At 34.2% G+C, this 25,992-nt stretch overlaps 1 long non-coding RNA gene across 1 annotated transcript in view; it reads left to right on the top strand.

Annotated features, from left to right (window-relative positions):
* Positions 1–5,461: 5,461 nt before the first annotated feature.
* The window catches only part of LOC124982022 (uncharacterized), a 43,434-nt gene continuing 22,903 nt past the window's right edge, over positions 5,462–25,992 (top strand). The window contains exons 1-2 of the long non-coding RNA XR_007108163.1: positions 5,462–5,534; positions 15,449–15,578. This is a non-coding gene — a long non-coding RNA (uncharacterized LOC124982022). The remainder of the gene's footprint in view (positions 5,535–15,448; positions 15,579–25,992) is intronic.

Below are 25,992 nucleotides of genomic sequence, written 5' to 3'. Positions count from 1 at the left end.
AAACAGAAATGATTTAGTTTCTGGAGATTTTTTTACCTTCCACTTAATTCAACAAATCAAATTGCTAAAGGTACATGGAACAAAATCCAGTTCCATCCATGTCTGCAAAGATCTTGGTAGAATATCAGAACTGTAAATGGATTTTGATTTGGGTAAGTTCAGGTATTATAAATAAAACGGTCATGAACATTTGCATTCAATCTTTCTGTAGACAGATGTTTCCTTCTAAATATATTGAGATTTATTTGATGTCATAGGATATGTTCTATCTTAATACTTCTGATCATTTTATTTAGAAATACAGAAAGGGATTATCTATCTATCTATCTATCTATCTATCTATCTATCTATATCTAGCTATCTATCTCAATCATCTTGGGTATTAACTTCCAGCTTATTCTGATTATGTTCAGAGATCATATTATGAATTTTAACTATTTGAAATTTCTGAGACTTGCTTTATGGATTATTACAAGATTATATTGCATTAGATAAGAACATATACCCTTACTTGCTAGAAACATAGTTTTATACAAACCGATAGTACATCAAGCATTGAATTATATTGTTCAAAGATTTTATATATTAACTGAATTTTTGTTTATTCAGCTTATTGATAATTGGGATCAATATATTGAAATTTTCCAATAAGACAGTGAATTCAGTGAATTTCCCAATAAGACAGTGACAAGTTTTTCTCTATATATTTTGAATCCATTTCATTAGGAATATATATATATAAATATATATATATATATATATATACAAATTTTTGAACTGTTGTACATAACCCATATCTATCATTCTAAAATAACAAGTTTTGAATTTTTTTTAATTCAATACTTTGACTTTAGAATTCACTTGAAAATAAAGACTGACCTAAGTGGGTTTGATCATGGTTACTGCAGAATCTTCATGGCATTACAACTGATACATCTCACAAAAGAATATGGTATAAAATACACGCATAACAGGGATTCCTATAAAACTGGAAAATCTTAAAAAGACCCAGCCATTGTCTTGACTAACTCCATTTTGCCCTCTAACGTAAACTTTCAAATTATTTCTTCATCCGAACTTCTGACAGGCAGTCACTTCATGCTAAGAACAGATGCTGAAAGGAAACTGCCCTCCCCATCTGTGGCACCAGGAGGATGTCAGAGGAACCACAGAACAGAACTCACCTGTAACCCACCTCTGGGCTCCCAGCCCCATAGCCAGAGGTACACATATGCATGATTCTTGACTCTCTCCTACTGTTTTCCCTCTATATAATCCTAAAGTTACTGTGGCACAAAGAGGACACCTTTCTAAGACCAAAAGGATTACAAGGTTTTAAAAATAAGCATTACATTGGCCAAAGTGAAAATCTTAACCTATGTTAAATAAGTAGATTTAAAACAGAGTTAGTGAGCATATACCCAATGGTTATTTGTTAGTCATGATGCAACCTAGAAAATATCTTAAATAAAAAAATATTTAAGAGAAAAATAGATATGCAAGAGGAGGGTTGTAAATATAAAGAAGGTATTATAATGAAAAATATTTGAAAATTCATGATAGTAAATCTTTTGCTGGTTATGAACTATCTCAAAGATTTTTGTGTATGAATTTGTTAATAAAATATCTGATGAGCAAATTTACCAAAACTCATGAAACAGCTCTACATTGGTGATATGATCCTAGAGAATAGTTCTATGTTTGTGCTATATTTTGGTGTGTAAGTGAATGTTTAAGTCAGTTTTTTCACTGTTGTGACCAAAAAGGTCTGACAAGAAAAACAACCTTTGAGCTCACATTTACAAAGGTCTCAGTCTAGAGATAGCCATCTCCACAGCTCTGGGTCCAATGTGAGGCAGAACATTGTGGCAGAAGAGTGTGAAGGAAGAAAGCAGCTCAGGACATGGCCACCAGGAAGCAGAGAGAGAGAGAGTTCCACTCACCAGGGACAAAATAAAAACCAGAAAAGCCACACTCGAAATGACCCACCTCCTCCAGTCACACTGTCCCTGCCTACAGTTACCACCCAGTAAATCCCTATCAATGGATTAATGCACTGATTATGGTAAGACTCATAATCCAATAATTTTACTTCTAAACTTTCTTGATTGTCTCACACAATGAGTTTTTGGGGGATGCCCATATCTTAACCATAGCAGTGGAGCTAAGGATTGGTGTGAGAGAGCTGATTAAGGTTCTGGAAACCAAATAGAAGTTTATTGGATGGATTGCAGTGTTTTGTTATTGTTGCAGTTCTGGGAATCAAATGAGGGGCCTCACACACACTGGACAACTGATCTACCATTGAGCTTTATCCTCTGTTAAGGGTTATAGTGTTTTAGAAAGGAGAAATGAAATTGGCAGTTATCAACATAATAAGGGTGGGGAAGGGAAGAATAGAAATTCCTTGGGTTAGACAAAGGGGAATGAAGGCAAGGGAGGATGGATGGGAATAGGAAAGATTGAATGCACTGGACATAACTTTCCTATGCTCATACATGAATACACGACCAGTGAAACTCCACATCATGTACAACTACAGGAATGGGATCCTAATTAGAATAAGTTATACTTCATGCATGTATAATATGCCAAAAAACACTCTACTGTCATGTATATCTAAAAAGAACAAATAAAAGAAAGAAAAAAAAGAAATTAGTTGTCAGAAAAAGCCAATGTTTTGAAGGCATGCAACCTGTCTGATATCTTGCAAATAACAGCAAGATAACAAGGTAAATATTCAATGAGTAATTCAATAATTACCTAAATTCTAGTTGCCAGAGCAAGCAAGTTGAATTAGAAGAATAGTAGAAAATTTTATTTTTCTTGGGCAACTCCTCTAATATCCATTCTGAACTTCCTTTGGAAACTAATACATTCAGATTGTGCTTTCCTCCTAATGTGAAGTCAGCTACACAGCATTATAAACAAGAAGTCTTATATTTGTGAAGAATAAGTATAAATTCTTGTTTTAAAGAAGGTTTCATATGATTTCAACAGCTGAGAGAAACATTAGGATCTAATATTTTCTAAACTATTATATTTTAAAGTGCCATTTACTCAGTTGCTACTGGAGTGATACTGATAAACCAACAATAATAAAGGTTAGGTAGGATTATAAATGTTTGAAAATAAACTTTCTGATGAAGTCAATGAAAAATTTCATGTCATTGACATATCAAATATCATCCATTATGCCAAAATTGTATCAGCTTAAAGGTATATAGCTAAAGAAAGTTGACAGTGAAAAGTTCTTGAACATTGATAATAATTCTCTTGACATTCATTGCTTGGGCAATGATGATGACATTTCTCACATTGTGTTAAATATAGATAAGCATACAGATACTATCAAAAATGTAAAGCTATTGCAAAAGCAGAAAATTCCCACATGATATTTGTGAAAATGTGGTCATTTAATTGAACAACATGTATTTACTAACAAGATATTGTGGCTGTTTTCTCAAAAAGCAGTAAAACTTAGGCATGAACTTACAGAAAACAGATGACACTGGAAGAATTTTTTTAAATGGCCATGTTCTTGTACTATCTTATCATTTGACAGCCCTGTTGCTATCTTATAAGTCCCAAACTGACAAGGATGGTGGTGTCAGCATTAAACCCCAAGATTCTCAGTCAGATATGATAAACATCATTCACTTAATTTATACAGTCAGAAAACAATTTAAATTTTTAAATAATCTTAATAAATTGTTATTATTTTATAATCATTATCTCATTGAGTGTATTAACTTAATTATAGATATCTTCCTTTTTATCACTGGGAGTGTTATATAATATATGGTTTATATATATATTCTCTTTTAAATCTGAAAAATTGCAAATTTTAAATATATCTTGACCCAAGGGCTTTGGATAAATACATTGTAAACTTGTGACTTCTTAACTGAATCTTTTATCATTATATAGAAACCTTTTTTGATTCATCTCATCTTACAATTAATATAAACACTGCAGGTTTCTTTGGGATAATATTTGCCATGCATCTGTTTCTATTCTTTCAAATTTCCCCCAAGATTTTTTTAAATGGTGTCTTTTATTAATAGGATAGGGTAGAGTTTTTTTAATAGAATCTGAGATGTTTATTAATTTTCTGAATATTATTTAAATATATGTAATTACTAATACATTTTAAACTTTTTCTACTTAATTATGTGTTAATTTTGACTTATTTTACCGTATCTACACTTTTTCTCCTCTGTTACATGTTTTCCTCTGTATTTAATTTTTTTAACCTTTTTCCCTTTTTTATTTGAAATTGAAACATAATTTTTTTGATATATGGAAAATTTGTTGGAGGAATTTACTTGAAATATTTAATTTAACACAGCCTAAGGTTAAATGGAATCATCAATACCCCTGGAAAATAGTAAGGACCTTTGCTATTGCATTTGGTGAAGATAATTTTATTTGTTTTTTTATTTGCTTTTTGGGGGGTGGTACCAGGGATTGAACCCAGGGACTCTTTACCACTGAGCTATATCCCCAGGACTTCAATTTTTTTTTCTTTTCTTTTTTTTTTTTTTTTTTTTTTTTTTGAGACAGGGTCTTACTAAGTTACTTTTAGGGCCTCCCTAAATTGCTGAGGCTGGTCTTGAACTTGCAATTCTCCTGCCTCAGCTTCCCAAGTCACTGGGATTACAGACATACCCCATCTCACCTGGCTTTTTCTTTGTTCTTTAAAATATACTACTCTAGCCATTAGAGTCCCTAAAATAAAGAGGGACAGAAATACTTAACAAGAAACCTTTAAAGAGACTTTAACAAAAAAAGTTATGTCAGAAGGTGTGAATAAAGTCAAGGGAACCAAGAGGAGCATCAGGGCACTCAGGCTTATAGACCATCAGAAAGCACTGGCAAGCAAAAGCTGCCGCAGAGATCAATTGATACCCAGAAAAAAAGAAATCCTTAGAAAAGCAGAGGTTAAATAGGGAAGTAGCCCCAGATTTAAATGCAAGAGGTAGAAAAAGCCCAACTCCCCAACATTTCTCTTCTCCTGCCTGACCCTTACTAGACTAGTTCTTAACAATGAGATTCATTGTACAGCATCAAGGCAGAGAAAAAGAGACAGAGACAGAGGCTCCTTAAAATCACAACCGATTTCATATTAAACTTCCTTCCCTAGTTGAAGAGTCTCTTGGTTAGCTCAATTCCTTGGGAGTCTGCCTTATAAGAGAAAGTGCAGATTTCAGAGCATGATTTGAAAGGACAGGGTAAATCAAAGAAATATTCTGTTCTTAAAGCATGAAGAGAAATTTGGGGATGGGAACAGAAAAGCTATTGAGTCAGAGAACTAAGAGAAAAAATATTGAGAATGTTCTCTTGTCAACCAAATGTTGTCAACCACATTAGATACTTATAGAAAGAAAAGTCTCACTGAACAAAAGCGCACTCCCCTCAACCTGGCAACAGACAAACAAACATTCAACTAAAGAAACGAGGCAGCTAGCCATGCCTGTAACTGGAGGATAGGAAGCATTTCAGGCAGTAAACTGCAAATACACAGCCTTGAGGTAAGGATATGCTTGGAGTGCTCAAGGAATATGCACAGGAGTGAAGCTGCAGATGAGCAAGAGTGGGGTCAGCATCAAAGGTTGTCAGAGGGAGTGCAGTCAGGTTGCCTGGGCTTCCTGCTTCTATGTTTAGTGAACTGAAAGTCACTGGAGGATTTCGAACAGAAAAATGACAGGTTATGTTTACATAGGATCACTCTGACTGATGGTTGAGAGTATTTTGAAGAAGGGCAAAGGCAGATGTAGAAGGACCAGTTAAACTTGAGCCAGAGGGGCAGAATGGGTGTTCAGAGACAGACAAAGTTTGGATATATTTGGAAGGTACCACTGAGAGTGTTTGCTAATCGGCCAATATGGGTGCTACAGAAAAAAGGGAGTTAAAATGACATCCAGCTTTGCAGTCTTAGCAACCAGTTAACCGGAGTTGGAATTTTCATATACTACAGTGCGTGTGTTCTTTGAGCTCTGGAATGTATTACACATCTGAGTCAATGTGGAGAAGCCACAACAGCAGCACCATGGGAGATTCAAGTGAGATTGAGAATTTGGTGGAATATAAAATACAAGTGGTGGCCAAGAGATGGTAAGGTCTTGGGAATCACTGAAATTCCAAAGAGTCATGGGACTTTCTTGGGGATATGATTTAGGAATTTTAATATTATTTATGATATTAAAGAACAATGTGACTTTAGTTGACATTTAGAGCAAACTTGTAATATATATAGGGATATTTTTCAGTCACACAGTTAGTAAATATGTGATTAACCTACATCTGAATGACTTTTGCCAAAATATGGGTAAATATTTACATTTTGATATTTAGGGAAAAAATAAGTTTAAAATACTGTGAATGAGTCACTCAGTGTAGAACTCAAAAATCAACTTCAGATTTTCACCCTTAATGCTCTGCAATCCTCTACATCTTCTCTAAATTCAAGAATTAAACGTTTTATAGTATGATTTTGCTACATCCCCAGGCTTACTAAACAAAACACAAAATTATCTAAAGCAATAATAGTTTCAAACACAAATATAATATTTGCATCTACCAACAAATGATGGCTGGGATTTTATTGTATTCTTTCACTCAACAGAAAATTATGATAAAAATTAGTTTTGATCATTTTTAAAGGAATAAAAAGTCAAAACAATTTAATAGGCATTTCAAGTAATTAAAAATTAGGATATGTATTAAAAGTCAGAACAATTGAAATCAGTGCACCACCACCCCAACTTTGTTTTTATTAAGCTCTTGGCACAACTTTATTCTTTGACTCCTCTTGGCAAACATTTTATGTCACCCAGAGTTTCTTTTCTGAACAGTCTTTTCACAGTGATGATCACTCAAGGCCCCCATGCTGGAAATTGGCTAGAAAAGCCATTTATTCTTATACAGAAGCCTGAATTGTCTCTGGAAACAACAGGGTGTCTCAGATCGGAAAATGGCAGACCTAACTCCAAAAATTCATTTGCCATTTCTCACCTCTTCAAAGCTCAACATCCTGCTGTCCTGAACCACTTGGATGAATTCACTTGATAATGATATCACCCGCCAAGTTGATTTTTTAGAATTTTAATCTAAAGTACTAACCTATTATTACACTGGAAACACAGATTCCTTGCAATCTTTAATAAGTTGCTTTATTACTTATATCAAGGGTATATTTCTTTGTTATCATTTCTTCCCTCTGTGTCCTTTTTATATACAATTACCTGAACTTATTCATTCAACCTACCTCTTCTCCAACCCCAAATCCTGTATTAGCCCTAAAGAAGTCTTAATTTCTGAAAGGGGAAAAGGCATGAGCTAAGAAGTAACTCAAGTATAGTCAGTCCTTCCTAGCACTCTCATAATCGTGACTTTAATTCTTTTGTGTCATTATTTGTGTTCTGCCTCCTTCCCATGTGTCTGTGTTCAATAAAGACAGAGACAATGGTTCTTCTCACCATTGAATCTCCAGCACCTAGTACAGATGCCTGGCTCATAGTAAGTATGTAATAAGTCTAATATATATATATGTGTGTGTGTAACAAAATGAACACAAATACAACACTGTGGAAAAGAACTTTGGGCGATGGAAAAGAAGAGCAAAGACCAAATACTATTTATTCTATGCTGTGCCAACTCCTCCTTTCCTTCTAGAATGTTGAGATAAGTCAGAATGTGCCTTCCTCTTGGAAGGTAAAATTAGGCCTGAAATATTTAAGTTTAGTTCTTATTTGGGCCTCAAGGTAAAACGTAAAGGGCAGTTTAGAGTCCTCCATGGTCAGCTTTATTCTGAGAAAAGTGGACAGGTACCATTTTAACAAGGAATTTACAATAGGTATTATGCTAATCAACTATTTCTGGTTATGCTGGGAAATCTGAGCTTGCTATAAGGAATCAACAAAAATTCGTGAGAGATAATGAAGAACTAATATCTCAGGATCAGCATAATCTCATGTAAATCAGGCATAAAGCATTTCTAATGTCTTTCTCAGCTAACAGCTTAACCTTGGTGGTTTGCCAATTTCATTTGTTTCCTTTTGGGATTCTGAGATTAAAGCATTAACCCTAAATGAGGAGATATGTTTCAGTTAGCAGTTGGCTTCTGGTAATAACCATAGAGCTTAATTTATAATTGGTGAAAGAAAAGTAAATTATTATAGACAAAATAAAATCTGAAGTTTATCTGGCATTCTATGTAAATGACGTTTCAGAAGAATAACACTTAACCCTTTAAACAATGACATTTTGAAATTTAGAATTATTAAATATTTATTTATGACTTCTTGTTTGGTTTGAAGTCAAATGATATTTTAGATACTTGATACAATGCTAAGAAAGAATTTGGAGGACCAACTTTAGAAATATAATTTTAGTCTAATCAAAATGATATGTATCCATGAATTAGAAACTATTTCATTTATCTCCTCTAATTATGGCCATCATTTTCTTTTATGCACTGCAGACATTTATATCCATATTTCTAAGTAATCTATGTATAATACAGTTTCTTGCTTTCTTTTATTTTTATTTATTAACTTTTTATTCCAGAGTTGAGTATTTGCATTTCTTTTGCATTCCCCAAATAACTCCCATTTCCCCTCTTTCTTCTTCCAATATTTTCAAAATCCCAATTTGTCAAAATTTCACAATGCAAAGCCCTGTTTGTTGGGAGAAATCCTGGTTCTTGGCTCCTAGCAGTTAATGTCTCAAGTTGTAAACTTCCAGAGAGGAGCATTCTGCTCTGACAACCTACAAATATAAACAACTGCCCCAAGGGAACCTGTATAGGAGCCTGGTGGCCTGATCCCCTGTGGCATATTATGATTGGGCAAGAAACTTACAAAATGTATACCTGTTCCTGCAATAAACGAGTTTGCAGGCTGCTTGTCACAAGCCTGCTTTCACCCAACTCCCAGAGTCTGGAGGTCTTGACTCCACGGCCCTTTCCTGCTCTTGAGCTAGCCTGGCACCCCTACATCTGTAGTCAGTCTTTGTTTAATAATAGGTGCTCACTTAGTGGAAATCTTCATTATGGAAGTTCTTTGATTTGGGGAAGTTTTCTTGAATTATAATTGTTTTCTGGAAATTTTGTCACCCTCTTCCACCATAAATACCCACTATTTTATTTTCTGGAATACCTACATGATTATTGGAGTATGTAGAAACTGTTCCTCTAATTTTATAATTTTTTTTCCAAATTTCTTTTAGTTTAATTTTTTTCTTTCTTTCTTTTTAAAATTTCTTTAACTCCATGTTTCAGGGCCTTCTCTGTTTCATTTCTGCTTCTCTTTCTTTGCAAAGTTCTTATATCATCAGAATTTTATTTATTTAATATTTTACTTTTTTTCATGAAAACAGTGTTTCATCCTATAAATAATAATTATAACTTTCTTTTGAAAACTTTGCCTTACTTATATCTCTTGACTCCAAATATGTTTTTCTTTTGATGTTTGTTCTGTCTTTTGCTGTCAAACAAGAGTGTCTCCTGAAAAGTTTATTGACCTTAAGTTATCTATTCAAAGTATACATAAGCAATTATAGTGCACTTGGAAGCTAAGCAGTTATAATACAATTAGAAATTGGGCATGTATCTATGTGTGATTGGGATCTTCTCCTAGTAGTATTCTGTTTAGGCTGCTTCTTTGGAGATCTTCTAGCTATTTCTACCTAGAAATCTTTGCTCTTTAGCTCATAAGTTCTCCAGAAAAGACTCCTTCAGTCTCCCAACTGGGGATATGGGATGAGTAAGCTACCAATTTGCAGAAATTGAGAATGTGCTATGGTTCTTGGGTTAGTACAATTTAGATCATGGGTATTAGTATGATTTGTATATTCTGTGTTGCCTTTATCTTAGGCTATGCCTGGTTCCCACCAAATCTAGAGTTTCTCTGGTCAATTTTCACCAAAGAATAAAACTGCCTTTATTTGGTGGGTAGAGAATAAGAAGTCATTTGGTGAGGTTTGAATTAGGGAAATAAATATAAATATTGGATAATTTGTGTTTATGCTATTACATTTTAGATTTATGTGAACTTTAACTTGATCCTCTTTCCTTCACCCCCCTCCTCACTTTTACTTTTAGAATATCTTGAACAATTAATACTGAATATTTCTGGGGTTTTACAGCATGGATTATGTTATGAATGGGTTTTTACAACTGGTGAACTGGGATCCAGTTTTCACTGATTTGCTAAATTCACCTAATTTCTGTATTTTGAAACTTTTAATTTTAAGATCTCATCTCCTCTGTCCTCTTTATCTTTGTGGATTCTTGTCTTTTAAAAGAACAATGCCTTTATTAATTAGAGGAGAACTGCTATCAAGGTACATATTTATTATGTCAAAATACTACTTTACTATGTTTAACAAGATCCTCTATATTCCTAAAAAACAACACAATATAAATTGCATATTGCTGTCTTGTTTTTGCCATAACTAAGGTTTATTAGTCCTGATAAAAATTATTATAATACATTGTGTTTCATTCACACATTTAGAATATAACACTCAAATTAATAGCTTTTGCATTTTTTCTTAATTCTAAGGAAATAATCTGTCTTCAGATGGCACTTGTCATAAATAGTATCTGAACCTTTATTAGTTTCCTCTTTCAACCTGCTTTTCACAGCAAAATCAGAAACACACCACTTGATGAGTCAACAGTTATAAGATATTTTTAACAGAAAAAGTACTTCCAAAATTCATGAATTTAATAACTCAAGAGTGTCAACAAAGTCACAAATCTTGTGTCCCATTCTCAACGTGCTGTCTAGGGCCCAAAGTTTCCCAAGATGTCTTCTCACAATGCTTGTAGAGTCACAATTGAAAAAATCTCTTCCTATGCCTGTGTTTAGGGATTAAGATTCCTTCCCAGAAGCATTTGCAGATTTGATCTAAACTTGTTGACTGGTATGTGCCAGATTGTTTCTTCATAAGCCAATGTTAACTAAATAATACAGATTAGGGTATCATGGAATAAAAAATAAATAACTTAACCAATCCCCAAAACTAGGTGGCTCAACCAAAATAAATTTCTTAGCAACAAAAATGCTTCATGGAAGCCAGTAAATTAACTTCTTCATCCTGTCCCTCACCTATCCAGCCTCTCTCCACCTTGTATCCTATATCTAAAAGCATGGCTTCCTAATTTGTTTACCGCAGGGAAGAGAGTGGGGAGGAGGCACACTGGTTTCAATTTTCACAGATCATAAGTAGTACACATCATATCCATTTATATTTTTTCTTTCCAGAGTTGGTCACAATAACCTGACCTACTTGGAAGGGAGTCTGGGAATTGAGGATATTCAGGGGATGCATTTCAGCCAAAAAAATCAAATATGAGCCTTTGTTTGAATGAAATAAAAGTTAAAACACGTAGTAAAACCAATTTACACTATCTACTAATCTCCTCTCTAACTATCTTTAACTAACTAACTATGGTTTACAGAAAAAGATAACCAAGTTAATAGACCTGAGGTAAAGTTAAAAAAAAAAATTCTGAAAAATAGATTTTGTCTGAAGGGCAAAAAAGACTCATGTTTGAAGCACTGTCTTCCAGTGAGTCTTTTCCTCATTTAAATGTTCATTTGAGTATTAAGTAATTTATGTTAACTAAATAATGCTTCATATAAATAGAATATTTTAAGTTGTATATGTCACCTAACTGGTGATCATAGCAAATGAACCAAGGTCAGATAAAGGATGCAGATGAAGGGCATGATGAGGAATGAACTTTAATTTTTTGAGATTATACAAGTGTTTTTAACTAGGTAATAACTGATAGTATGTATTAAGAGTAGCAAGGTGAAGATTAGGGATATTGAACAAAACTTTTAGCCAATTAATAGAGTACATCAAAATACCATGATAGCTGAGATTAGTGGTAGAGCAAATAAGAGGAAAAAATGAAATAAGGAATCAGAAACTTAATTCTTATTCCAGAATTTTGTGCAGAAAGTACTCACTTTTTCTCTGTCACCTGGCATTGAAGCTGTGTACTTTTACAATCATCAGTTCCTAAAGAAGCAAGAATCTTCACTGACATGTCTCTTAAGGGAATGAAAATCCACCGGTCAGGAGAAAGTGATGACTATCTTTTTATTTGGAAAAAGTATATTCAAGGATGAACACCAGAATTTTACTGCTGAATCTACTCTTAACAGTATATTTTTCCACTTAGGCTCAAAAGTGATAATTATATGATATCTTCTCCCAAAAATCAAATCAATGTTTCTGATCATGCAATAGCCAGTTAGTCGAGTACTTTGGAAATATCAGCTTGTAACTGTTTGTATCATATTAGTGCCCTGCAGTAATTGCTCTTAACCACTTAGAAGAGAGAAGAATCTGAGAGTGAAAGTAGCATTTACAAACACTGACTGCAGTCTATTATTAACTCACAAGGGAATAATCTGTAGGTACCACAGGCTAGATCTTATTCCCATCAGGAATAATGGTGATACTTCAAGTCATGGAAGTTTGAGGGTTTCTAAAAGCTTCGCTAATTTTAGTTATAAATTTTATTCATTTCATTTTTTAATCTCCTGAAGTGTATGGAGGGTAAGAACAGTGGCACTTCTAAAAATAGGTAAAGACTTAGATTTCCTTTATTAACACTATCAGTGAAATAGGTACCCCTGTTATTAGAGAGAAGGACTGAGATTCTCCAAAAGTTGTAATACAAAATCAAATAATTTTTCTCCACTGTTATGGACATTTCTCTACCCATCATGACAAGGTCTGAGGGAGAAGCACTAACCAGGATGTTTCATAGCACATTTTGCCTGTGTTTAAAAGAATCACATGCTTTGGTCCTTGGTTATTCCCTACCTTTAGTCTTACCAGGATTATGTTGCTGACAGGTAAGACATGCAATAAAATAATCTCAATGTTACATTTAAAGTGCACCATCAATGTTGATTCAATATAATGACCAATACATCTCTGTCACAGTGATCAAAATGTGCTCATCCTCTTCTTCAGCCACTCTGTTAGTCCTCGAATATTTTTTTCTGTCCTGATGGGGAGGGAGAGAGAGTTCTATTCCCCATCAACAATAGGTTTTCACCAGTATCCTAGGGTTGTTGCCCTTGTTGTCTACAAAAGTTCTGTGAGAGATTGTTACAGACAGAACTCCAAGTCTCAGGCCTTTCTCAGGACTTCCACCACTCTCTGAGTTCCCAGAGAAGTTTAGGCAGAAAAAACTAAGTGGGCAGAGCCTTTTCCTATACCTGTTACCCCAAGGGCTCCACATGCTCTCACCAACCCACACTTGACCTCCCCATGTTTGCTGATTATTCTAGCAGAATTCTTACTGTTGAGTAAGTGCTTGTATTGCTTCTCCCTGGAGGCAGGAACCTCCCCTCAGATTTTGAACTAGTTGCTTGTACTCTAACCTCAGACTTCAGGTTGTAGAAAAATTTTTTACTTGAAGCTAGTTTGGTTTTATCCTTGTAAGTGTAAGAGCAATGCTCTTTCTCGTATTCTAAATCCCTGAGTAGAAATATAAAGCTTTCACCTTCATTTTCAGTTATATTTTTATGGAATGTATAGTTCTATGTCGACAGGTATCTTCCAGCACATTAAAGATGAAACTCCATTGTCTTTTTTTTGTTGTTGTTCTTTTACCTTCCTTTATTTCTTCTCTGATGTTTTTCTTATTTTTAATATAGACCTTTCATGTTTTGAATATAAAGACTTCAGTTTCCTTGTAACTGTTTCAATGTTTGCAAAGTCTTTTCCCTTGTCAGTTTTTTTTTTTCCTCTTCTTAAAAAAAATTATGCTTTTCATAGTGTTTACTATTATTATCTTTGGTGTGTGTGTGTCCTGCTTTGGCACTTCCTGGATCTATGAACTTACAATTTTCATCACATTTGGAAATATTTCAGAAATTTTCCCCCAAATATGAATCACACCTTTCTCCTGGGACTTAGCTGCATGGATGCTATGTCATTGATATTTCCTCATGGGTCATTATCACTTCATTTACGCCCCCTTTGTTTCCCTCTGTATACTCCTTTGGATTGTTTCACTGTGTTTTCAAGTTCACTGATATGTTCTATGCTTCTGATTAACCGTTGATCTCTTTCATTTCAGATATTTTACTAGTAATTTCATGTGGCTGCTTCTATATCTTCTGCTATTCCCCTCATTATGCTTATATTTTCTTTTACCTACTTAAACTTATATACCGTATTTACTATAGTTGTTTTGACATGAGAATTTAAGCAAGATGGGGACAGAAAACTGCATTCTTTTTCACAGAGAGTCATTATCCTTGTGCAAAGCAATATGGTAGGTTGATAGAGTCAGAAGATTGGACTATTTTTAGGACAGAAGAGGAACTGAGGGAAAATAAAGACAAATATTTCCTTTGAAAAGTTCTCTTGTGTAAGTAAGCAGATAAATGTGAATAAAACTGGAAAATAAGAAATTTAAGAAGATTTAAAATAATTTCTGCATCTTTAGGGCTTATTGAAACAACCTAAAGAACAGGAAGGGACTGGGTGTGCAGATGGAAAAGCTAATAATAGAATAATGGAGTCTCTGTCTGTAACTAGATAGTTCAACTTTATTAGAAGGAGCACATCATCAGCTGTTACAAGAAGAAAGGATAAAATAAAGAAAATTAAAATTTCTTGAACATTTAATGAGAAACTGAGACAATTTTGGTTCATGGCTTCTATTTCCTTTCTTTTTGCTTTGTTAAATTTAAACTATCATTATAAGACTGTTCTATAATACTCATAAGAATTGGTTGTTTTTAAAAAATTTTTAATGACAGAAGCTCAAATTTTAAACTGGAAATTATGTTTTCCTCAATTGCCATCTGTTATACAATTTTTCTACTGATAATTCTAATTTCATTCAGATTTGTAAAGCTAAATAAAATATTATTCTTTCCTCTGTAGGGAAGCTTTTAGAATGTTGTGTATATATCCCTTGATTTGAAACATAATGAAGATATGCTTTTATTATAAATATCTTTAATCTATTAGGTAAAGCCTCTGTAGGTTCTGTGAACCTAGGATATTATGTCCTTCAGTTCTATGAAGTATCATTGAATTATTTTATTAATTTTCTTCTTCCCATTTTGTTTTCTTCTCATTTTATGGAACTGCAATTACAGTAATATATCTGACTTTTTCTTTGAATCTTCAATTTTACTTTCTTTCTCCCTAAATTTTTTACCTTTTATTTTACTTACAAAGATATTTCCTCATCTTTACCTTCCAGTGCTTCTACAATATTTTATTTTTATAACATCTCTAATTTACCTCAGCACTTTCACTAAAGCATTTTTGTCTTATGTTTCAGATGCAATATTTCTTTTTATTTCTATCCTGTTGTTAGTTATATATTCTTAATATTTTATCATTCATGATCATGCATTTTTAAATTTTTTTCTGCATTTATTCTTTTCAGTCTTGCTGGTGGTGTTTTCATCTCTGATATTTGTATTGAAGATCTTGCTTAAAATCTGGTGATGCCTGGCTCTTCGTGAAAGTTTGGAAAGGTAGCAACAAAAAGTTGAATGGGAGCTGTGGGTTTATGGGTAAGTATGTTGACTCAGTTTTTCTGTATGGTGAAAACCATCTCTACTGGTGGATTTACAAAGAATACAGCTCAAATTCTTTTCCTTATAACTATTCTTTTTGCTTTTTCCAGAAATCTCCCAAGTTTTCCACCTCAGTGGTTAAAGAGTAGTGGTGTACATTCTGGAGGCAGAGGCTAGGAATGAAGCTAGCAGTCTCACCATTCAATTTTTGGACTTTGACCTCATCCCTCTCTTTCAGCACAGTACATTCATTTGTGCCTAGAACTTCAACTTTATAGTCATGCTCATTTGAAACTCCTGTTTCCTGCTGGAGTCAGGGATGGATGGTCATCTCTCTATGTAGAGTATTTTGTGGCATCTGTGCCTCTAAATGCTTCTTTACTGAATTGTCTGTTATTCACCCAGTTCTACTTTACATTCACACTTGTTTTCCAACTTGGCAGATACTTGCTGCTTTTTATTTATTAGTCTTGTTTGGGTTAAAAAAATATTTGTTTCTTTTTGTCACCTGCCTCCAAAGAGTTTCTGTCACAAAGAATTTTCTCTCCTATGTCACCACTCATTAACTCACTATCTCCAAAATTACAGTTATTTCTCCTTATTTTCAAAATTTTATTTGCAATTATTATCTTTGATGGTTTCAAAAAGAAGCAAAGATAAATGAATGCATTTAATTTCTTTTGAAAAGAAAATATATCATTAAAGTACAAAGCAAAAAATCTCATAAAAGCAGATTCTGGAAGAAAGGAATATGAAGGAAATAGCTTTTGAATTTGGAATATAAATCTTATTTCTGCACTGTAGTAGACATTGACACAATAAATGAATTTATAGTGTAATTAATTTGCTTGGTTGTATAGTTTGTTTTCCAAAAATATTTAGCAATTCAGATACAAGCAAGAAAAGGCAGATGTGTGAGTTGCTTTAGGGTTAGAGTGTGTTCTGGTATATATGGCAGAGGTAGATCCAAGCAAGTGGGTGGGAATTGCTTCTAGTGGTAAAGAATACCTCATCAGCAGATGGTTCTAATGAGTGACAATGCAGTCTAGTCTGAACAAAATACAGTCAAAGGGTGCTTAGTCTGATCTGTAAATTGAGTATCAAAAGGAGGTAAAATATCACTAGGTCATGAGTATGTTAATTTGGAGAGGTTGAGGAGTGTAGTCAGAATAACATATTTTAACTCAGGATTTTTGGTTTTGTTTTTATTTTATGGTGCTGAGATTGAACCCAAAGCCTTAATCATGCCAGACAAGTGCTCTACCAGTTCTAGCCCCTTTTCTTTTTAAACTTTTATTTTGAGACAGAGTCTCAGTTCACCAGGCTGGCTTCAGATGTGTGATCCTCTTGCATCAACCACCCAAGTAGCTGGGATTACAAGTATGAAACACCACACCCAACTCCAAGTTCTAACTGTAGCACAGATTCTCATGTGGACAAACTAGGATGTGGTCATAGAGCAAATGCTGAGGTAGTCTAGGAGGAAAAGTTGAAGACATTACAGTAATGACATTACTGAGTAATTACATTACTGAGATTGAAGGCTCAGATGACTTAGCGTATATAACCATTTGGGTCTTATTTTTATTCATTGATTGATTTTAAAAGTAAATTATTGACTATTTGCAATTTTGAAAAACATATTGCCTTTTTATCATATTTTCAAATACCAATTTGGGTGGAAAACAGATATAAATCTAATGAGATATGTATAATGACATTATATATTAATACAATAATTCCAATTATAGGAATTAAAAAGAAATTTTAACAAATTTTCTGAAGGAGGATAATTTGAGTAGGTGTTAGTTACCTTCTAGATAAGCTGAATCTTATACATGTAAGCCTTCAAAAAAAAAGCTTCACATCATCATGAGTAACAGCAAAAGATTTTTTTTTTTTGTCCCTCTTCAGTCTGTATGACATTATTGAACTGAAAAGCACCTGGATTTTTGACACATTGTAGTTGGAATCAGTATTTCTGAATTTGGGAGAACTGGACAATAAAGAAAAATTTCAAAGTCAATCACCTTGGGTCTGTAAAGACAGGAATTACCTGAACATTTTGTTCCTTGTTTCTCCTTTTCTATTCTTACTGAGGTATTAAAAGTGACAGTTAAAAACTGTATATGTTTAAACTGTAAAACTTAATTATTTCATATATGTAAACATTATTAAATAGTCATCACTCAAGCTAAATAACACATTCATCACCTTACATAGCTATCATTGTACATGTGTGTATGGAAAGGACACTTAAGCTCTTCACTCTTGGAAAATTTTAAGAATACAATATTTTAAACTATAGTCACATTATTGTACTTTAAACCTCCAAAACTTATTCATCTTGAATAAATGAAACTTTGTACTCAAGCAACATTTCCCCATATCCTTCTCCCAACCCCTGGTAACTACTATTCTGCTCTCTATTTCTATGATTTCAACAGTTTTAGAGTCCATATATAAATGAGTTTATGCCGTACTTGTGCTTCTACATCTGGTTCATTTTTCTAAGTGTAAGGTGCTCATAGTACAATCATATTATTACAAATTACAGGAATTTCTTCTTTTTATAAGGATGAATATTATTCTGTTGTTTGTGTGTATTTTATAGTTTCAGATCTTACATTTAAATCTTTAATCCATTCTGGTTGATTATTTATATATAAGTATCCAATTTTTTCATTCTTCTGCATGTGGATTCTCAGTTTTCCTAGTGCCACTCATTGAAAACTCTCCTTTCCCAATTGTGTATTCTTGGCATCTTTGTTGAAGATCAACTGAACACAAAATGTGTGGATTTATTTCTGGGTTCTCTTCTCTGTTCCATTTTGTGTACCACTGAAGTGTTACATTAACCTGTGTATGTCTATATATTTACTATTAGCAGTGGAATTTATATTTTCATATGCTTTCATATTTCTCTTTTCCTAGTTTTTATTTTTATTTGAAGAACTACCTGAAATGCATCTTGTAAAAGAAACCTAGTAATGTTGAACTCCCTCTGTTTTTTTTCTGGGAAAGGCTTTCTCCTTTGTTTTAGAAGGGTAATTCTGCCAGATGTAGTACTTGTCATCACTTTCAGGATTTTGAATGCATCATCCCATTGATTCCTGGTCTGCAAGGTTTCTGTTCAGTAATCCACTGATTCTCTTATGGGGTTTCCTAATATGTGACTATTCACTTTTATGTTGCTACTTAAAAAATTCTCTTTGTCCTTGACTTTAGGTCATTTAATTACAAAGTGTTTCAGTGAAAATTTCTTGATATTCAGCCTTTTTAGGGTTCTCTTGGTATCATGGATCTGGATATTCATTTCCTTCCTCAGATTTGGATTTTTTCTGTAATTATTTCTCATATGATGTTTCTGTCCCTTTTTCTATTTGAGCCCTTTCTTATACTACTGAATGCATATATTGTTTGCTTGATGTTACCCCATAAATCATGTGGATTTCTTCATACTTTTTCATCTTTTTCCTTTTTGTTCTTCTAACTGGTTAATTTCAAATGACCTATTTTCAAGGTCACTGATTTTTTCTTTTGTTCGATTGGGTCTACTGTTGAAGCTCCCTATTGATTTTTTTTGTAAGTGTAGCCCTTATATTCTTCTGCTCCAGGATTTCTTTTTGGGTATTTTTCACGTTTTCTATCTCTTTGTTGAACTTCTAATTTTGTTCATGTATTGCTTTCCTGGTTTCATTTGTTGTCTATTTTATCTTATAGTTTACTGAACTTCTTTTTTTTTCTTTTTTTAAATTTATTTTTATTGTACACAAATGGGATACATCTTGTTTCTCTGTTTGTACATGAAGTAAAGGCATACCATTTGTGTAAGAGGAACTGAACTTCTTTAAGTTGATTATTTTGAATTCTGTGTGGGGCAAATTGTAGATCTTTTTTCCTTTGAAACTGGTTACATGCTATTGAAAATTATTGTGTCTTTGGTGCTTGTGTTTCCTTGATATTTCATGTTTCTTATAGCTATCCATTGATGTTTGTACACTTGTGGAAGCAGTCCCTTCTTTCAAACCCTACATACTGATTTTAGTGGGGAAATTTCCTCATCTATGACTGAGTTTTGAGGTACTAGGTGGGTAGGATACAGTGGTTCTGGTTTTTTTGGGGGGGAACAGATTCGTAGTCTTTGTGCATCAATCTCACCTGAGATCATCATTGGCAAAAACTGTGCAAATACTGGTCAAGACTGTGGTGTCTTCACACACCACACTAGTGGAAGCTGCTGTTCTCTTTTCTCTGAAGAGGGAAGTTGTGACTTAGAAATCCCTCCTGACATTGTACCCAGCATATGGGTGCACTTATGGTTGCAGCAGCCCTGGCATCTAACATGTATGTGTATACAGGAAGCAGCTGCAGGTCCAGTGTATGGTGTGTGGATACATGCATGGCGACTGCTGTTCAGAGTCCAGGGCATGAGTGGGACTGCTGTAGCACAGGCAATGGTATCTGGAGTGCATGCATGCATGGAAGAGTCATGGAGTTAAGATCCAGTGCAAAGCCACACACATAGCAACTGAGTCTCCTGGTTTCAGGGTGTGCCCACTGGGAGAGTGATGCCAGTGTTGTGGTACCAGTGTTTACTGTGATGTGAAGTGGAATCACTCATGGATCGGTCGTAGACCTGGGATCTGGATTATAAGCATGCATAGACTGATTGAAGTTCCAGGGCTTGAGGGGTAGGCATGACCACTGCCGTGTCTGAGCCACTGACATTGCAATGTATGCCCACTAAGGTTTCTGAGGTATAGACACTTGTGAAAGTGCCTCAGAGCTAGGGTCTGAAACAGGTGTGCATGGAACATTGAGGGTCTATGGATATGTGTGTTTGCAGAGGATAGGAGGGAGGTTGTGGTTGTTCAGCCTAGGAGTGAGAATAACATTTTCTTCTTCTGGTTGAGGTCTTCTGCAGAGATGGTTACAGGAGTCCCTGCAGAGTAAGTCGTTAAGGATTACAGTTGCACCTGGCCCATCACTGATACAGTATTTTTCCTATCTCCAGACACCTCAGCTATGCTGATATCCCCAATCTAGGTGGTGCAGGGGAAGTAAAGTGAGTATTTCAGGCAGGAACCCAGAAGAAAGGGGAAACTGGGCATTTAACTGGTTTCCTTTTCTCCTCAAGGGAAGTCATACTCCAGGGAGTGTCACCTTAGCATTTGTGTTCTGCTGGACTGGGGGATGAGATGATGCAGGTAAAATTAAAGTGTTCTTCCTACTCCATCTGGGGATGAATTTTTTACACTTGACTGCAGCCATCTTAACTGTACTCCCGACTTCTCACAAAGCTATTGTCATTTGTGGATAGTCATCAAATTTGTTTTAATTTATTTATTTTGTTGGGACACATGCTGACATTTTCTACTCTGCCATCTTGATGACATTGCTCCCCAATCTTGTCCTTTTGTATTTAAAGATATCTGCTCAAATATGTGCCTGAGGAGTCTTTGAAAATAAAAAAAAAAAAAAAAATTATGAAAGAGACTAGACCCTGTGAATATCTTCTATCTGTTAGTCTAATTAGCATCTCAATCAGAACTTTGGTTTCATAGACTTGTACTGACTAATAAGGGTCATACTAACATCTTCAATGTGAAACCAATTATTAATTTTGTAGGGATGTGCATGCATGTGCCCTATGCTCTTTCTCTGTCTTTCTCGTATATACCTTTCCAACTTTGAACCCAGAGTACTTAGGACAATCCTTGAATGATACCCTTAAGGGTTGGCTTTTTTCAAGGCAAAGACCAGAAGCTTTCATTTTAGGTCAATCCCCATGAGATTACTTTTAAAGTTCATCTGAATTAACATTCAGTGATATTTTTGTCAGCTGTGACTGCAAGCAACATCATTACAGTGGAATAGTAATGCAAATAACTCTTCATAGCTCCATTAAATGCCACATCGTACTATAATGGAAGTGACATTTCATTATTTCTCAAACATCAAATGCATCGTGGCACTTATTTCCAGTTATACTTTAGGCACATTAATATTTGTGGCAGATGTGATAACTCCAGAAAGAGTCAAAAGAATAAGGATGACTGATAGGGGCATAACAGTTACCAGATATGCATATCAGGCCCAATAAAAATGAGCCATGAATAAAATGTATAATTATCAGTGACCTTATCCATCCTACTGATAAAGCTAGTGAACCCAGCATTCTGGCATCCAAAAATACACACATTCTGTTTCCCTTAATTGCCTACGAGATTTTGCAAGTGACTTGTCTTGTATGTGATGCTTTGGGGTTCCTTGTGTACTCTTAAGAAAAATCTCTTCCTTGACAGCAAGCAAATACACTCATTGACAAAGTCTACTGGGTTTTAAAATGGAATTTTCAAACAAGAATGTTTGAAGCCACAAGAAAAAAAGTCAAATGCCACTGTAAACTACTGGAAATGAGGTACAAAAAAATGAGATAAGTAAAAGAAAAAATTAAGAACATTGTCATCCAATAGGGTGAGGAAGAGAAAGTTTTTTTTTACTATTGCACTTACTAAAGGAAACTCAATTTGATTATTCCCAATTCTAATAATCAGTGAAATATCTATCTTATAAATATTGGCAAAGCTGGAGAAGTAACTTTTCCTATAGGAGCAGGAAGTAGACATCACAAATATGGATGTTTTAGTGAGGAAAGGGCATGGGATCATAAAATTATTTTGGATACAGAAATTATATGCACCAATGAAACTAATCCTTCAGCTCAAACCAATTTTAATAGATGCTAGAATTCTACCACAGGTAATCACATTTTTTGAATTGGCTAATAGACAATTTGTAGTTGAATTTCAGGAAAAGGTGAAAAAATGTTTTAGATATGATTTTCTATTTTACTATAGAAAATAGTGGGTGGTCTAGCATGGAAGAAATAGTTCAGCTGAAAGGCTAACTGAAAAATTCTCAAGACTTGAAGAATTCCCAAACCTACCATATACTTTGAAATTTGAAAATTGTGATGCAAAGGGGAACTTGTAAGAGAATGTCTCATTACTGGAGCTGTACTGCTGAGGGCGTTGTGACTACAAGGATGAAATGGAACTCTCAGAAAGAAAGGACCTGGTCATGCTTCAGTTAATTATAGTAAGACTTCATGGGATTTTGCAGGTTCAAGACCTTCTTATAAGAAGTCTTGAAACAAAAACATTAATTTGCTAATTATTTAGTCGAATTGAAAATATATTTACTTTTCATTTAATATTTAATTTTAGAACTACAATCCCACCTCTGAGTATATATTGAACAAAATTTTAAATAATATTTTGAAGAGATAATAGTACACCCATAATCACTGCAATATTATTCACACTAGTCAAGAGTTAGAAGCAACCTGTGTATCCACCAACAAAATGGATCAATAAAATATGATTTATGTATATAATGGATTAGTATTCAGACTTTTATGAAAGGAAATCTTGTCACGTGCTACAATATGGGTGACCTTTTCAATGCTAAGTAAAATAAGTTAGTCACAGAAGGAGAAATATTGCATGATTCCACTTTTATGAGGTGCCTAAGTCATAGAACTCATAGAAGCAGAAAGCAGGATGATGAGTGCTAGAATCTGTGGAGAGGGAGAAATCATAGTCGTTGTTTACTGGGTAGAGTTTCATCCAAATAAAACAAAAAGTTAGAGAGATCTGTACTACCAATACATCTAATTAATAGTTCTGTACTGTACACTTAAAAATTTAAGAGGGCATGTTTCATATTATATGGGTTTTTTTTTAACCACAATACAGATTGTTAATGATCAAAGCTTTATTCATGTACTAAAAATTTATTTTTAGCATTCACTTAGGTAACTCAGTTAAATTTTTAAAAAAAACAACTACTTTCTCTATTCTAGTCTAGAATTCAAATTTCATATATGTTTGAGGATATCCTTGCATAAAATGCACTGCTATGGCCATTATGTTATAAATTATACAGACTCATTTTAATTTAAATTGCTAATCAGCAGCAAGAAAGTGATTCATCTGTTTGTCATCAAAGATGGAAGGGTGGAAGATAAGTAACTAAATGATCAAGAGGGACTCCCTCTAGAATGGACCTAGGTCAAATCACAAATTCCTTGGAGCATAGTGGGACTAATCCAAAAGAGCATAAACTCAGACCACTAATGATATGATGCACAAGGAGCGGAAGAAAAGACCTCTAGGAAGCAAGATGTGTTTACCACCAGGAAAACTAAATAGAATAGTGTCAAATACTTTGTGATGTTTCTGTATTTGCAAACTGACATTTTTACCTGCCAAAGTTTCATAGATTTTGGTTGATAGTTTCATAGATCAGAGAAAAAGGGCTATATTATAGCACAGCATACAGCTTGAGCTTCATGTTTACATCTATTTACCTTGTTTCCAAGTCCCAAGGGGGTGTTGTGAGGTAGTCTAGGTGGGGTAGTACACATTGTGAGTTCATCTTGTAGCTGAGAAATTCTAAGTGTAAAGAAACCATATTTTTGCAATGGATTGCAAATATACCTGCCCTGCCTTTGCCTCATGAGGAGACATTATTTTTATTATGTTTATAGGACCAGGGGTGATTAAACTGCCCCTGGTTCTATACACTAGTGTCCTTGAAAAGAATAATCGAGAACAAAGGCTACCATTGACTCTGCTACCAGGCCTCCCACCCTGCACAAATGTGAAGGACCAGAGAAGAATCTTCTTCCAACAGATAGAAGCCAATTTAGTTTAGGACAGGTCACTGCAGGTATGATTGCAACCCAGGAGAGTGAAACTGGGCTGGGAGGAGCAATTAGTCTGGAATTCAAGGTCCTAATTACAGCAGGTTAGTAAAGTTCAAGAATCAAAGAAAATTGCAGTAAGAGGGTCACATAAGGTTAGGTTGGGCATCTATAGCAAAATACTTACAGGGAGAGTCAGGCTCAGGTGCCTCACTTTTCAGAGGTCAGAGGTTTCTAAAATACTCCTAGAGCTACTTGCCCTTAGTGGCTCAGGAGTTAATACTGCTCAGTAGCTAAGGTTGTGGGTGTTAGGTTGGTGTGACCTGACATGCCCATGTTACTCTGAGGTCTTTTTCAATTTAAAGACTACAGGGGATGAGGATGTAGGTCAGTGGTAGAACAGTTGTCTAGCCTGTGCAAGTCCCTGAGTTCAATGCCCAACATTGCAAAACAAAACAAAACAAGAATAACAAAAAAAAAATTAAAAATTTTGGACTGGTTATTTCTAGAATTTTTCATTTATTATTTCTAGACTTCAGTTGATCACAAGTAACTGAAATCACAGAAAGTAAAACCACAGATAAGGGAGACTACTATGGACTCTTTTGATAGTGTTCTGAGCAAGAAGATTATCTATGAAATTTTATACAAGAGCATTAGTATTAACATTAAATAAAAAAAAATAACCAGCTGTCTGTTTGATATAAATAATGGTATTTTTCATCATTCTGCTTTTTAAGAGATATGAAGAGATAAAGACAGTAATAGGAACCCAGTGTCTGTGTCTGAGGATGTGGCCACCAACATGACTCTGAAACTATACTATATTATTGCCCCAAAGATTTTGTTTTTCTAAGGTGAAGCATGCTACTAGGCAGACATGACTTAATAAGAACTTATCAGAAATTTTGATAATAATCCTTCTTCATATTCTTCTTAATATGTCATGTGGGATCCTTTTACATCATTGTTATATTAATAATAATGTATCATTAATAAAATACAGTAACAATACCCATGTGAAAGGATGAGATGTGACATATTGAGAAGAGATTAAGAATATATATATAGTATTATATTATATATAATATATTCAACTTGACCTTTAAAACACGCTAGACTTCATCTGTGTGTGCTTTGAAGAACTTTTTGATGTATTTACTATACATGTTAATGGTTTTTGGTGCTGTATTTAAATATACGCATAAAGCATGCACTGATCATATCCAGCTTCTCTTTCTTCATCCAACCTGCTTCTTCCCAACCTCTGGCAAAAACTATATTCAATATTTCCTTTTTTTTTTAACTTCTATACATGAGATAGAGCATGCACTACTTGTCTTTCTATGTCTGTTTTATTTCACCTCACATAATATCCATGTACATAACATGATATTCCATTGTTTTGGGCTGCAAATAACAGAATTTTATTTTTCGTTATGGGTGAAAAATATTCCATTGTCTAAATAAACCACACTTTCTTTATCTATTCATCAGTATCTCTTTGGCTTGAAGACTTAATTTCCTTTGAATATATACCCAGAAGTTGAATAGTTAGATCATATGGTACATGTGCTTTTAGATTTTTGAGAAAACTCCATACTATTCTCCACAATGATTCTACTAATTCATATATTTACCAACTGTGTAGAAGAGTTCTTATTTCTCCATATCCTCACCAGCATTTGTTATTTTTTA

Source organism: Sciurus carolinensis, chromosome 4, assembly GCF_902686445.1.
Source record: "Sciurus carolinensis chromosome 4, mSciCar1.2, whole genome shotgun sequence".
Classification (NCBI taxonomy): Eukaryota; Metazoa; Chordata; class Mammalia; order Rodentia; family Sciuridae; genus Sciurus; species Sciurus carolinensis.
This window is presented reverse-complemented; position numbering and strand designations above follow the sequence as displayed.